Raw genomic sequence first — 13,998 nt, forward strand, 5'->3', positions numbered from 1 at the left:
CCCTTTTTGGACTGGTAGAAATTCATGGAGGGTCGGAATTGAAGAGAGACAGAGACAGAGAAGGAAGTGGGGAGAGATAGGGAGACAGGGAGACAGGGAGAGAGAGAGAGAGAGAGAGAGAGAGAGAGAGAAGGGATTCTAAAAAAGCAAAGGAAATGAAGTTGAAGAGGTAAATCTGTAAATGAAATATTTAAGGGACTGAGTAGACCGATTTGACTGAGGCTGGGATTAGGGGATGATGAGATAAATTGGAGGACAGTTTATGTTCATATTATAAAGAATCTTTATCTCCTACATAATGGGATGCTTTTGGAAGTTTTCAATCAGGATTTGATATAATATTTTAGTGAGATGAGCTGGTAGTAATAAGCAGGACGGCTTAGAGAAGAAAGAAGTTAGATGCCCAGAAACCAGTTAGGAGGCAATTGCTAAGGCAGAGGTTACGTCAAATACAACAGAAAGGACAAAATGAATCAGAATTTCATGACTCACTATAAAAAAAAGAAAGAAAGAAAAAGGATTAATCAAAGAATTCTGAAGTTTAAACTTTGGTTATATTAAGAAAATAATAATGCCAAAGACCGGACTAAGTAAATCAAAAGATGGAGTCATTTTGATGAGAAAGTTAAAAGTATGTTTCCAGTGCTAATTATATTTTGTGATGACGCTGAGGCTTTTAAGTGGACATTATTAGCTGACAAACACAAATACAGAAATAAATCAGGGCTATAAATACAGAGAGAGAAAGTCATCTGTTTAGAAATGATCATTACAATGAGAGAAGAAGACTTCTGAGAAAGACTGGAAAGAGAGCAGAGTATGTCAGGCTGCATCCTGGGAAGCTGGGGAGAGAAAGAAGAGTTAAGAAGGTAGAGAAGAAATTGTCGGATAAGTGAATGAAAAAATAGGCCAATATAAGATTATGAAAAATAGAAAAAAGGAGTATTTCTTCAAGAAAGTGATGCTATGTGGTTTCAAATGTTGCACAAAAGTCAAAGGGGATAGATGATTTAAAGTGTCTTTGGGGAAATTGAGGTTTTAGATCTTGAAAAAAATCTGAATTGTAGTAAACCCTCAAAATAGTCTAGGACTTAATTTTCCAAGTTTCTACTCTAACATATTACTCTTCAACTCTAAAAATTGCGGATTTTAATGTCTACTTAATAGAGTTGTTACAAGAACTAAAAGTTACTATAATGTAATGGTAAACCTGTGTTGAGATCAGATTCTGAACAAGTGGATATAGTCATTAGAGAAATGTTTTCGTTATCTACTGTTGTGTAATAGATCATCCAAAATCAGAAGCATAAAACAATCACAATTGTTTCGTTATCTCTCAGGGGTTGATTGGGCTCAGCTAGGCAGGCTTTTCTCAGGGTATCCTGTGTGGTTGTAGTCAGACAATGGCTGGGGGCTGGAGTTATCTTGCATGTCTGGCAGTTAATGCTGGCCTTTGGCTGAGACCTCAGCAACGGTGTTGGCCAGAACACCTATACATAGACTCTCTATGTGGCCTGGGTTTCCTCACAGCATGGTGGCTGGGTTCCAGGAGAAAGCATCCCAAGAGAAAAACAAACAAAAGCCATATCACCTTATATGATTTGGCCTTGGATATCATGTGATGTCATTTCTGCTATATTCTATTTGTTAACAGCAAGTCATTAAGGCTAGCCCTTATTCATGGGAAGGGCCCTTATTTAATGGGAAGAGTAGCAAAGGATTTGTGGACATGTTTAAAACTATGGCAAATGACTTTCTCTTAAACACAGCTCTGCATGTTTAATGCGAATTCATTCTTCAGCCGAATTATTCATTCTACATTGATTAACCTTGAGGAACTCTTGTGACTATCTAAATTTGTGAATATCAAACCAATGTATTCTGTATTAAAAATTATTGTATTAAAAATTACTGTATTACTGTATTAAAAAACGTAATAGTAAGAAGTCATTGAAGTTCCCTACTGTTCCCTCCCCTTGGAGGTGGCAGTGAGATCATGAACGGGGGAGGGGCGACATGCCCAAGGACCAAGGAGATGACAGAAAAGCTGAAGAAGCAGCAGTGGGGCTAGGGGCTGAGGAGGTGGCTGGTACGACTGGAAGATTGGTTAAATGCAGGTGAAACAGAGCATGTTAGTAAATATTTTGACAACAGAGAAGGGATTTACAAATATAGAAAGGGGACTATTTGAAGGAACATTCTTAGGTGAATACTGGCGTTAAGTATTGGATTAGAATTGAAAGTATCTATGTGTTGCTGGAAACTCATGGTTTTAAACAAATACCTACATATTTTTGTATATATACACACACACTAAGGTAGATTTAAATGCATAAATGTATGTGTGTATATATACATACACAGGTATTTTTCCTAGCTCTCTCTGCTAAGTGGGTCTAGCAACAACAATATCCCAATAGCAATAAGCAAATTAAACACCAAGATATTCATTTCTAAATACCATGCTTTGCTAAAAGGAACCAGGCTTTCTTAGAAAAACAACTGAATTTCAGAACTGGAGCAGGAAAAGCACAAACTGAGCCTTAAATATCTATTGTGTAAGAAAGTAATAAATTTCCCAAAAGAAAAATGTGTGTCAAATGAGAGAGATGTCAGTTTAAATTTGCTGTCACAAACCAAATCTGGGACAGTTTGAGCATCAAAATAATATTAATGTAAACCCAATGAAGAAATTAGAATCCATGAGTCCATATGGTATAAATGAGTGCGTGAATGAGATGGAGCGTGACGGTCAATTTTATGTGTTAACTTGACTGGACCACAGGGTGCCCAGATAGCTGGTTAAACACTTTGAGTGTGTGTGTGAGAATGTTTCTGAATGAAATTAACATATGAATTGGTAGACTGAGTGAAACAGATTGCTCTACCTTATGTGGATGAGCCTCTTCCAATCCACTGGAGGCCTCACTAGAACGAAAAAGAACTTGGACTAGAATACACAGTTTCAACTCTCTTGGTAATCAGGCCTTTGGATTTGGACTAGAACTTACACCATCACCTATCCTGGTTCTCAGGCCTCTAGTCTCAGACTGGAATTATACTATTAGTTCTCCTGGGTCTCCAGCTTGCCAACTGCAGATCTTGGACCTGGTCAGCAAGAAGTAGCAGCTGCTCTAGACTTATTGGTAAGACAGTTGCCTAAAAGAGGAAATATTACAAAAATTCAGGGGCCTTCTATCTCAATGAGTTTTTAGAAGTCCAGTGGTATAGGGCATGTCAAGATACCCCTTCCACGGTGAAGGGTAAGCTGTTGCTGGCCCACTAAGAAGAGAAATGGTTAGATGTATGATTATATACTGACTCATGAGCTGTAGGCAATGGTTTGGCTGGATGGTCAAGGGCTTGGAAGGAACATGATTGGAAAATTGGTAACAAGGCAATTTGGGGAAGAGGGATATAGATAGACCTCTCTGAATGGGCAAAAAATGTGAAGATATTTGTATAAAGGTTCACCAAAGGATGACCTAAGCAGAAGAGGATTTTTAATAATAAAATGTATAGGATGACTTGTTCTATAGCTACTAGTCAGCCTCTTTCCCCAGCCACCCCTGTCATCTCTCCATAGGCTCATGAACAACGTGGCCATGGTGGCAGGGATGGAGGTTATGCATGGGCTTAGCAACATGGACTTCCACTCACCAAGTTCAGCGTGGCAATGGCCATGGCTGAGTGTCCAATCTGCCAGCATCAGCGACCAGCATTGAGTTCCCAGTATGACATCATTCCCTGGGTGATCGGCCAGCTACCTAGTGGCAGGTTGATTACATTGGACCACTTTTGTCATGAAAGGGGAGCATTTTGTTCTTACTGGAATAAAAATTTACTCCAGATATGAATTTGCCTTCCCTGTATCAATGTTTCTGCTAAAACTACTATCCATGGACTTACAGAATGCCTTATCCAATCATGATATTCTACACAGCATGTTTCTGATGAAGGAACTCACTTCATAGCAAAATAAGTGTGGCTAGGGGCCCATGTACATGGAATTCACTGGTCTTATCATCTTCTGCACTATCCTGGAGCAGCTGGCTTAAAAGAATGGTAAAATGGCTTTTTGAAGACTCAGTTGCGGCACCAGTTAGTTGCTAATAACATGCAAGGCTGTAGCAAGGTTTTCTAGAAGTCTGCATATGCTCTGAATCAGCCTCCAATATATGGTGCTGTTTCTTCCATAGCTGGGATTCATGGTTCCAGGAATCAAGGGGTGGAAATGGGAGTGGCATCTCTCACTATTACCCCTACTGACTCATTAGCAAAATTTTGCTTCCTTTTCCCATGTCCTTATTCTCTGCTGGTCTAGAGGTCTTAGTTCCAAAGGGAGTAATGCTTCTATTGGAAGACACAACAATGATTTCATTGAACTGGAAGTGAAGACTATCACCTGGACCCTTTGTACTCCCTCAAGACTGTGAATCATAAGCAAAGAAGAGAGTTACTCTGTTGCCTGGTGGTGATTGTATCCTGATTACCAAGGAAAAACTGGCCTCCTGCTCCACAGTGGAGGTAAGGAAAAGTGTGTCTGGAATACAGGAGATCCCTTAACGCATCTCTTAGTACTACCATTTCTGTAATTAAGGTCAGAGGAAAACTATAACAACTCAATCCCGGCAAGACTACTAATTCTTAATGGCCCAGACCCTTTAAGAATGAAGGTTTGAGTCACTCCACCAGGTAGCAAATCAAGACTAGATGAGGTGTTTGCTAAGGCGAAGGTAATACAGACTAGGTGAAAAGAAGTTAGAAATTCCAACTGTTACTATGTGAATAGTTAGAGAAATGAGGACTGCAATTGTCATGAGTATTTACTCTCTATTTTGTTGTGAATATATTTATACACAGAATCTTTTGTTCCCCCATCCCCTTATAAAATATACTGACTTTATATCATAGTATTTAACATATTGTTAACTTTACTGGATATCAAGGAGAAGAGTAAACATCACTCAAGGACTTTACCTCTTTTTCTGGGGAAGGGGTTAGTGTGGTTTCGGTTATACGCAGGATAGGTATACCATATGAGGTGAAATTTTGACCTTGTTTGTGTCTTTCTTTGGAGATTAATATGGTTTAAGAAGAATATGGTGCCAAGTTGACAAGGGTTGGACTTATGATAGTAAATTTCATGTGTCAACTTGACTGAGCCACAGGGTTCCCAGATACTTGGTTAAACATTATTCTGGGTCTGTCTGTGAGGGCATTCTTAGATGAAATCAACATATGAATCAGCAGACTAAGTAAAACAGATCACCCTCCCTAATGTAGGTTAGTCTTATCCAATCTGTAGGAGGCCTGACTAGAACAAAAAAGGTAGAGTAAGAAACAATTTGCTCCCTCTGCCTGACTATGTTTGAGTTGAGACATAGGCCTTATACTGCTTTTGGACTCAGACTAGAACTTACTCTTTTATCTCTTCTGGTTATCAGGACTTTGAACTCAATCTGAAATTTACATCATTAGCTTTCCTGGTTCTCAGGCCCTTAGATGCCAACAGAAACTATACCATTGACTCTCCTGGGTAGATGATCAGATTTCTCAGCCTCCATAATCATGTGAGACAATTCCTTATAATAAACATAATAAATCTGTGTCTGTCTGTCTGTCTGTCTAAATTTACACACACACACACACGCACACGCACACGCACACGCACACACGCACGTATATTCTTATCTTAGCTCAGGCTGCTATAACAGAACACCAGACTGGGTGGCTTAAACAACAAATGCTTAATTCCCATGGTTCTGGAGACTGGAAGTCTGAGATAAGGGTGCCAGCATGATTCAGTTCATAGTTAAGAGCTCTTTTACTGGTTATGTCCTTCTATGACCTTCCTTGGTGTGTGCATCCAGAGAGAGATCCCGTGTCTCCTCTTCTTTTTTATAAGAGCACTAATCCCATCATGAGAGTCCTGCCCTTATGACCCAAATAACCGTAATTACCTCTCGAAGTCCCTACCTCTAAACATCACATTTGGGGTTAGGGTTCCAAGATATGAATTGGCAGGGGTCGGGGGGTGGGGGTGGGACATAAACATTCAGTCCATAGCAGTTCTGTTTCTCTGGAGAACCCAGACTAATACAAAGGGAAACTTTTCCTTACTATAGGATACCAAATAATAATTATAGATTTGGCAATAGTTATAGTGGTGGTTTATTCAGAACGGATTCCTTAGTAGATGCTAAGCTTAGTAGCTTAGTGGGTGAAGCTTTGTTATAGAAAAGAATATCAGCATAATCTTGGAATACCTCCTCCCAGCCACAAACACTTGAGGAATTATCAAGGTGGGAAAATGGTGACTTTACAGTGGAGCAATCTGGCAGACAATAACTTACCCAGTGATTAAGGTTAGCCTCACTAGTAGAGAAATGCAGAGACAGACATTGTGCACACACTAACGTCACACATAGGGAAGAACACAGCATCACTTCTGTAGGAATCTCGCCAAGAAAGCATGACCTGGCTCTGGTCCCAAAGAAATATCAGATGGACCCAGCTTTAAAGAACACCCTTCAAAATGAAAGGTCTTACTGTTTTAAAACTCGAGATCATGAAAACCAGATCATGGAACTGTTTCAAGTTGAAGAGCCTAAAGAGATATGACAACTAAATGTAGCTCCTGATCTGAATTGGATGCTGGATCAGAAAACAAAAGGAGACACAATTTGGTAAAGTTGAAATTTGATAAGGTCTGTAGATAGGACACTAGTGCTGTAAGATCACTGATTTCTTTGAATGTTTGCATTTGGTTATGTAGGAGAGTCTTCTTGTTTTTTGAAAAATATACACTGGAGGGTTAAAAAAGGAAAGAGAGAGAACAAATATAGAATATTAACATTTTGAGAAGTCGCGTAAGGGAATATAGGAGTTTTTTTGTATGTACTGTTACTGTAATTTTTTCCAAGTTTGAAATTATTTCAAAACAAATATAAAAATAAGTTGTTAGAAATGTATATCTACTACCAAAGTTTCCTGATCTGTCACCAAATTAATCTATATCCCCGTTTATTACCATTCTCTTCTCTTTATTCCACCACTAAATCATCCATGCTTTTACCCACAATTTCCATATATCCCTTTCAAGAAAGTCCTGAGATTCTTTAAACCAGACACAGGAAAAAAGATGCAGCCTAATCCTTGGTAAATTGTCTTCATGCATATTCTCCCTTGTCCCCTTCTTAACCTTGAGAGTAGTGCCTGAATCTAAGCAGAGACTGCAATACATCTGCATTCAATTTCTTATTTTCAATAATTACAGAGGCCAGATTCAGTATACATATTTAATTCAGGGAGCTCCCAACTAGTGGGGGCTGAAGTATGACCAAGTATATCTATAATCACACTAAGCAAAAAATCATTCCAGTATGAGAGCATGCCACTGACTGAAGGAACTTAGCTTCAAAAGAAGCTAAAATATGGAAAAATATCACATTCTTCTCAGATGCCCCTAAGTCTAAAACTGGTGATGTCCAGTGGCATTTGCCATGACCACAAAAAATGTTCCTTCCTTCCAGAAATGCACATTCATTTGATCCTTATGAAACTGCGACTCTCCAATCCAAATCAGAACCCAGACCGTGGGCTTAGGAGACTGTTTTGATAACAACCAAAAAATTCAGAATGTTTTACAGACACCATACTGGGAAGAATCTAGTAAAGGAAATAACTTTACTCAACAGAAGATCCCCCAGGAGGACCCATAGTACGATTTAGTCAATACCAATCAAGAAGGTGGGTAGTAACAAGTGAGGTTCTTTACCCAGAAGCCAATTGTGAATACAGGTAAAGAAAACAGTTAAGACAGATTAGAAGTTAGACAAATTCACAATTATTTTTGTCACTGGATCATATTCTACCTAAGGCTGCACGAAATATTTTTAATTCCTAATACTAAAAAAAAGTAAGAAAGTAAAAGGAGAAAGAGACATTGGCATAGAATATAAAGCATTCTTTCTCTAAGCAAATGGTGCACATTTTCTTCATATTTTCTCTAACATTTTTACAATTGGGAAAACACCTCAGCGGGCTACAAATATTTATGTATAGTCTAACCTCTTCAAGTGTTTTCCTATTACCATGCCTGATGCTCCATAGCACATGATGAGTTGGTGGTGACTGATGAGTCTTTTCCAAAACTAAGTACCAAACCTCCCTGGTGGTTTAGAATTAAATGGTGCATATACTTCTACCATCCTCATAACGTATTACCACAAGACAGAACAAAATGTAAAAAAAAAAAAAAAAAGAAAGAAAGAAAGAAAGAAAGAAAAAAGAGCATTTTATCTACCTTTTGCATGTTAGTTGATATAATTTCAGTCTCGGAAGCAGCATCTCCTTTAAACCAATTACAATACCAAGTTGCAAGACCCTTATATGCCAAGTCTGGTTCACCCAGAAGCATTCATCAAAATGGTAGCAGACCACTTCTCTTTGTGCATAGTGCAATTCCGATTCATGATAGCCAAAAGCATTGCCTAAAAATGGGGTGTGAGGGGGGAAAATAAGAAATAAGGGAAGGTCATCGTTGATGATTCAGACAATGACTGACACAAGTTTCTATTTTTTACTGGCCTTATGTCAGCATATGTAGCTCTTGCTTATCACTCCTGGCAACAGTGGGAGCATTTGCTACTCCTGCTGAAATAAATCTGGATCACCAAGAAGAGTACTATAATAGCAATCATGATGCTGGCACATGTTGATGTAGATTATAATATCCAGCAGAAACTACAATATCAGGCAGAAAAACAGGAACACATTGCTAGCTCTCCTCGGCTTTCCAGAAACACTAGGCACTTGTAGAAAAGTGATCTTCATTTGGAGAAGCTCGTTTTTCATTTTTCATAGCCAGAGAAATATCATAAAATTTAGTTTGAGAATCTCGGCTAGCTAGCCTAAACTAGCTTTACTCCCCCAGCCTTGATGGGGCATCCTAATAAATTTTACACATTTATACAAATTCTTCAGGAGAACCTGGATCAACATAAATTTTTCTTATAAATTATAGAACAAATTTCTAGGAGTAAACAATAACTCTTCTCCCTATTGCATTCCTCTATTTGTCTTCATAACATCAGTATCAATAAAGCATTGACTTTTCAGTTCCCAATTCTATAGGACTCTTAGTTGTGTGCAGAGTTACAGAGTCAGTTCCTGACCTTTAGGAGTTTCAAATCTAAAAAATATTTAAAAATATAAAATAGAATCTATATTGAGAACACCAACCAACCAACCACAGGAATAAACAGTAGACCATCCATAATCTCTATGAAGCTGTCCTCATGGAGGATCAGAATGTATACTACCTCTTAAAGGATACTCAGGACTTAAATAAAGGGATAGAAAGGAGAAGGAGGGGAAGTAAGGGAGACATTGTAGATGGAGTTAACAAAAACATACTAATGAGAAAATAAAAAGTTTGTGCAATAGTGAATTGGGCTGTTTGGTCAGAACAGAGGTTTTTGTAGGTAAGTAGTAAAAAATAAAAAGAATGCTGTAGAGGACATTGAATACAAGTTTAAGAGTTTGAACTTTATCCTTTGCTGGTGTCACCAAAGGAGACATTTTATCAACATTGAGGAAAACCACATGTCCTGATGAATTTACCAAGGCCGGCATAATAGTGATGACTTGGGCCACCTTTTTATGTGATATAAATAGTGCCAGCTCTCCTAATAGTCATAAAATACTGTTCTTTTTTTTCATAACTGGGTATTGATAGAACTGCCATTTGTGGCAAGGTCTCTTGAGAATGCCTTTGAGCCCCCAAGTTGGTAATCTCTGAACAGACATTCCAGACACTTAGAAGAAAACCAAAGTAGTCATAAATAGCATCGATTCAATGTGCATAGCATCTTTTCTTCAAAATGTTTTAAGTACTAAAGAGCCTGACTCGTCACAACAGGGTCATGCCAAAAGTCACTAAACAAACTGCTTGTTTAAGAGGGATAAAATCCTTGAACAAATGCATCTGTAAACTCTCTACCACCTCACTGTGGATTGAACAGGTTAGTGTCATAGATCTAAACTGTCCAGAAGCAGCGTATTTCCAACTCTTAAGTGAAAGCAGAAACGCTGCCTCTGGCAAGTGCTGCTCTCAAGGTTTCTAAAACACTTCCCTAGCAGGGAGTGCATGCTGTGAACTCTTGGCTGGCAACTCTGGCTCAAAGAAATGAACCCCTATCTTTGACTTCTTGATTCCTACATACCCCTGACATACTTATTTTCAGTAAATCATTTTTAAAAAATGAGTATTATACAATATTCTTCTGTATTTCTATAATGCCTGGAAAACCCAGTTTAGACACATTAATCATATGTTTGAGATCTGAGGTCTTCCATGACTACTCATTGACCCATTATTATATCCCATTCTTCTCCCCCCAGCTCTACACAGGACTCCCTTCTGTTTATCCTTAAATATTTTACACTCATTTTCACCTAAATGTGCTTATTAATGGTAGATCGCCTGCCTAAAACATAGCTCTAGATAATTTATTCAACCTCCTTGGGTTCATCCATATCTATATTAATTTACTGATTTATAACTTCTAGCAGCATTTATAATTCACAAATGTATTGTCATACACCATTACTAAATTCATTTTTGTTAAATTAGATTATAAACTTCCAGAAGCAAGAAGTTTATCTTTCATGTTCCCCAAAATGCCTATTGAAATATAAAACATAATTAGGTGTTAATTAAAGATGTATTAAATCAAATTACCACAAATATCCTTTGGTCATTGGTCTATGATGTCTATAGTTAGAAAGGCAGCATGTTGTAATGCAAATAGCACAGGCTCTGGACTCATAAAGATCAGATCTGAAATTTCAGCTCTACAACTTATTAGCTAGAGGACACTGAAATTGTCCTTTCTTTGCTTTGGTTTTCTTAGAGGTTAAAATAGAGATACCTCACAGGATTATTATGACAATTGAATGAGAGAGTCTTACATTTCATTGCACCTATTAAGTATTCAATAAATTTTAGTTCCTTACTGAGTACTCATGCAATAACTATATATTGTAATTGTAAAGTAAAGAAGAGGTAGAGGTGTAATTTTGGTAGGCCAGTTGGCTGCTCTGGCATGTATAAGGGAGTCTCAATAAGAATGACAGCTGACTTTTCATCAGAAACAGTGGATGCTAGAAGGTAGTGGAATGATATATTAAATGTGCCGGAAAAAAAAAAAAGTCAACCAAGAATTTTAGGTCAAGCTAAATAAATTTCGAAAAGGAAAGCAAAATAAAGACATTCCTAGTTAGACAAAAACTGAGAGAATTTGATGTTAGCAGTCTCATCCTATAAGAAATACTAAAAGAAGTTCTTCAGGCTGAAAGAAAATGACCCAGAGATGGTAATCTGATTTCATATGGAAAAACAAAGAGTGCCAGTAAAGGTAATAATGTAACTATGAAAGAAAGTATAAATGCTTAGTTCCCCCTTTTAACTAATTTAAAAAGTAACTTTATAAACTAATATAGTGTTGAGTCTATAACATAAAGAAATATAATTTTTGACAATAACAGCAAAGAGGAGGTAAATGGTAGTGAAGTTGTACTGGAGTAAGGAAATGACACCAGAGAGCAATGTGAATTCACAGGAACAAATGAAGAAAAACACAAATGGTAAATAAAAAAGTTAACATAATGAACTCTCTATAGATACTTTTTTTTTGCTTTTCTCAGCTTCTCTAACAGACGTAATTAGACAAAATAATAATTGTAAAAATGGACTGTAAAGTTTGAAATATATATAGGTGTGCAATGTATAACAATAATGGCACCAAAAAAAGGAAAGGGAAAAAAAGTAAAAGGAAAGAAAATAAAAGGAAAAAAATAAAGTAAGAAAAAACCAAACCAAATGGAAGGCAAGGGAAATAAAACCCAAAAAAAATTTTAATAAAAAAAAAAAGGCAAAAGCCTCCGAAGCCCCCGGTAAGGGAATTTCAAAGCAGAATTTGCCCCATTAAAAAGGTCCAAACAGTGGAGGGTGCCACGGAGGAAAAGAAGAAAGACAAGAACTCCTAACTCAACTTCCCACTGCATAAAAGCCCCGCTTTCACCTACTTTATTTATAGGTATTCTAGATGAGATTTTGTTTTTTAAAAGAGTATCCACTGCTTAAAAAATGTTTGAAATCCACTGCCTAAGCGCATAAATATAAAACTCTGAATATGATATAAAAAGCTTTTTAACATGTGACTCAAACTAAAGTTTCAGCCTCATTTCTTTCCACTTCTTAGCTTTGGCTTCAGCCCACAGAAGTGATTATCAACCATTGCATGTTTTATTACAACTCTATGTCTTTAATATTCTGTTCTCTCTGGAAAGCTCTTCTTTCCTCTCTATGCTTGGTGAACTCCTATTCGCTCTTTAAAACTCAACCCAACTTCTTACTCTTACCCCTTTATGAACTAGTGTCTTCCTCTTCTGGGATTCTCAGGTACAATAAAGCTCTTTTAACTGATCTCCACTTAGTGGACTTCCTTATTAATGGCTCTTCCTTATGAGTGGCTCTTCATTCATTCCATGTACCATACTGACTGATGTCCATGGCCTTCTGCATGCTCTCAGCCAGAGAATGCGCTCTGGCATCCTACGTGCCTCTGTTCCCACCAGTAGGGACTGAACTGTGAACTTACCAAGGATCTGATATGTTTCTTCCCAAACTGGTTGACAGTTGCACTTATAAATTTATTTCTTCCTCCTTTTCCCCCTCCCCCTCCCTCTCTTTCTCCTTCTCCTTCTTCTCTCTCTCTCTTTTTTTTTTTTTTTGGTTTGTCTTTTCCCACTGAATATAAACTCTGTATGGGCATGAATTTATCTGTTTTGTTCATACTAAATATCCACTACTTTAACAGTGCTTGCACATGGTAAACAGCAAGTATTTGTTGAATGGACTAAATATTATGTAAATAAGTAGCAATACTTTTGGCTATAAGCACTTCTATATGTAAGAAAAATGTAATTGACAGTAGTTTAAAAAATAGGGATTTATTTTCTGTACAGATAAGTCTGAAGGTAGAGAGTTGCTGTCACTGATTTAGCAGCTTAATTATGTTAACATTTGGGAGGTTCTACTGGTCTTTACCTCATGGTTGAAAAATGGCTGGAGAAGTTCAAAAAATCATATCCTTTACCATATGGGATCCAGGAAATAATAGAAGGCAGTGCAAGACAGACCCCTTGGATTTTACCAAGTAGAGCTACATGCTAAGTGAAACTTAATCTAGGTGCTGAGTAACATTATTTGAGATCAAGTTCTGGTGTCTGAACGAAATCAGGATTGTATTAGTGTACAAAACCACACCCTCAGGGGGAAGTAGGGAATGCCTTTTGGGACAGGCAACAGGTAGTGGTTGATATAATATGTAAACCCAAAAAATATCAGTAGGAAAGAAAGTTAAAATCATACACACACATACACACACAATGCTGATTCTTGTTATTTGTGGTAGTTATGTTTTGTAAAATCACCATTAATATCGAATCAGTGAATACTGGACCACCGCTCCGAGGGGAAGTACAGGGTTAGGTTCTCGTGAACCTCTGGTTACATTTCGTCAACCAATCAATACACAACCTTGTTTCATGTGAATTTCTTTTTAAAAGATATCTTATTTAATATATATCGTTGATTCATTAACATTGAACTCACAGCCAACAGCACTGTAACTTGCGCCTAGATGAAGCTTTCCTAACACATGTATTTTCTATGTAAAGCACACCACAGCCTTCTTGTGCTTAGGAACACTGTATGGCACTTCAGAATTATGCTTGGTGGCCATTTTACACTGAAGTCATCAACAAAAAGCACAAAAATGCAAAAAAAATGGTACTAAATAGACTGTGAAAAGGACACTTATTTAGAGTTTGGGAGCTGAATCAAGAAGGCAGAGCATCACCTTATTCAGCCTCAACTGGGAATGTGAGTAGTTGGGTGACAAATATTTTGCTGTTCTAATAATACCC

The 13,998-nt window shown here is 37.5% G+C and overlaps 1 pseudogene; it reads left to right on the forward strand.

Annotated features, from left to right (window-relative positions):
* Positions 1–2,016: 2,016 nt before the first annotated feature.
* Positions 2,017–13,998, forward strand: part of LOC111737462 — a 36,185-nt pseudogene continuing 24,203 nt past the window's right edge.

The sequence above is a fragment of the Pteropus vampyrus genome, unplaced genomic scaffold (assembly GCF_000151845.1).
Source record: "Pteropus vampyrus isolate Shadow unplaced genomic scaffold, Pvam_2.0 Scaffold27, whole genome shotgun sequence".
Lineage (NCBI taxonomy): Eukaryota > Metazoa > Chordata > Mammalia > Chiroptera > Pteropodidae > Pteropus > Pteropus vampyrus.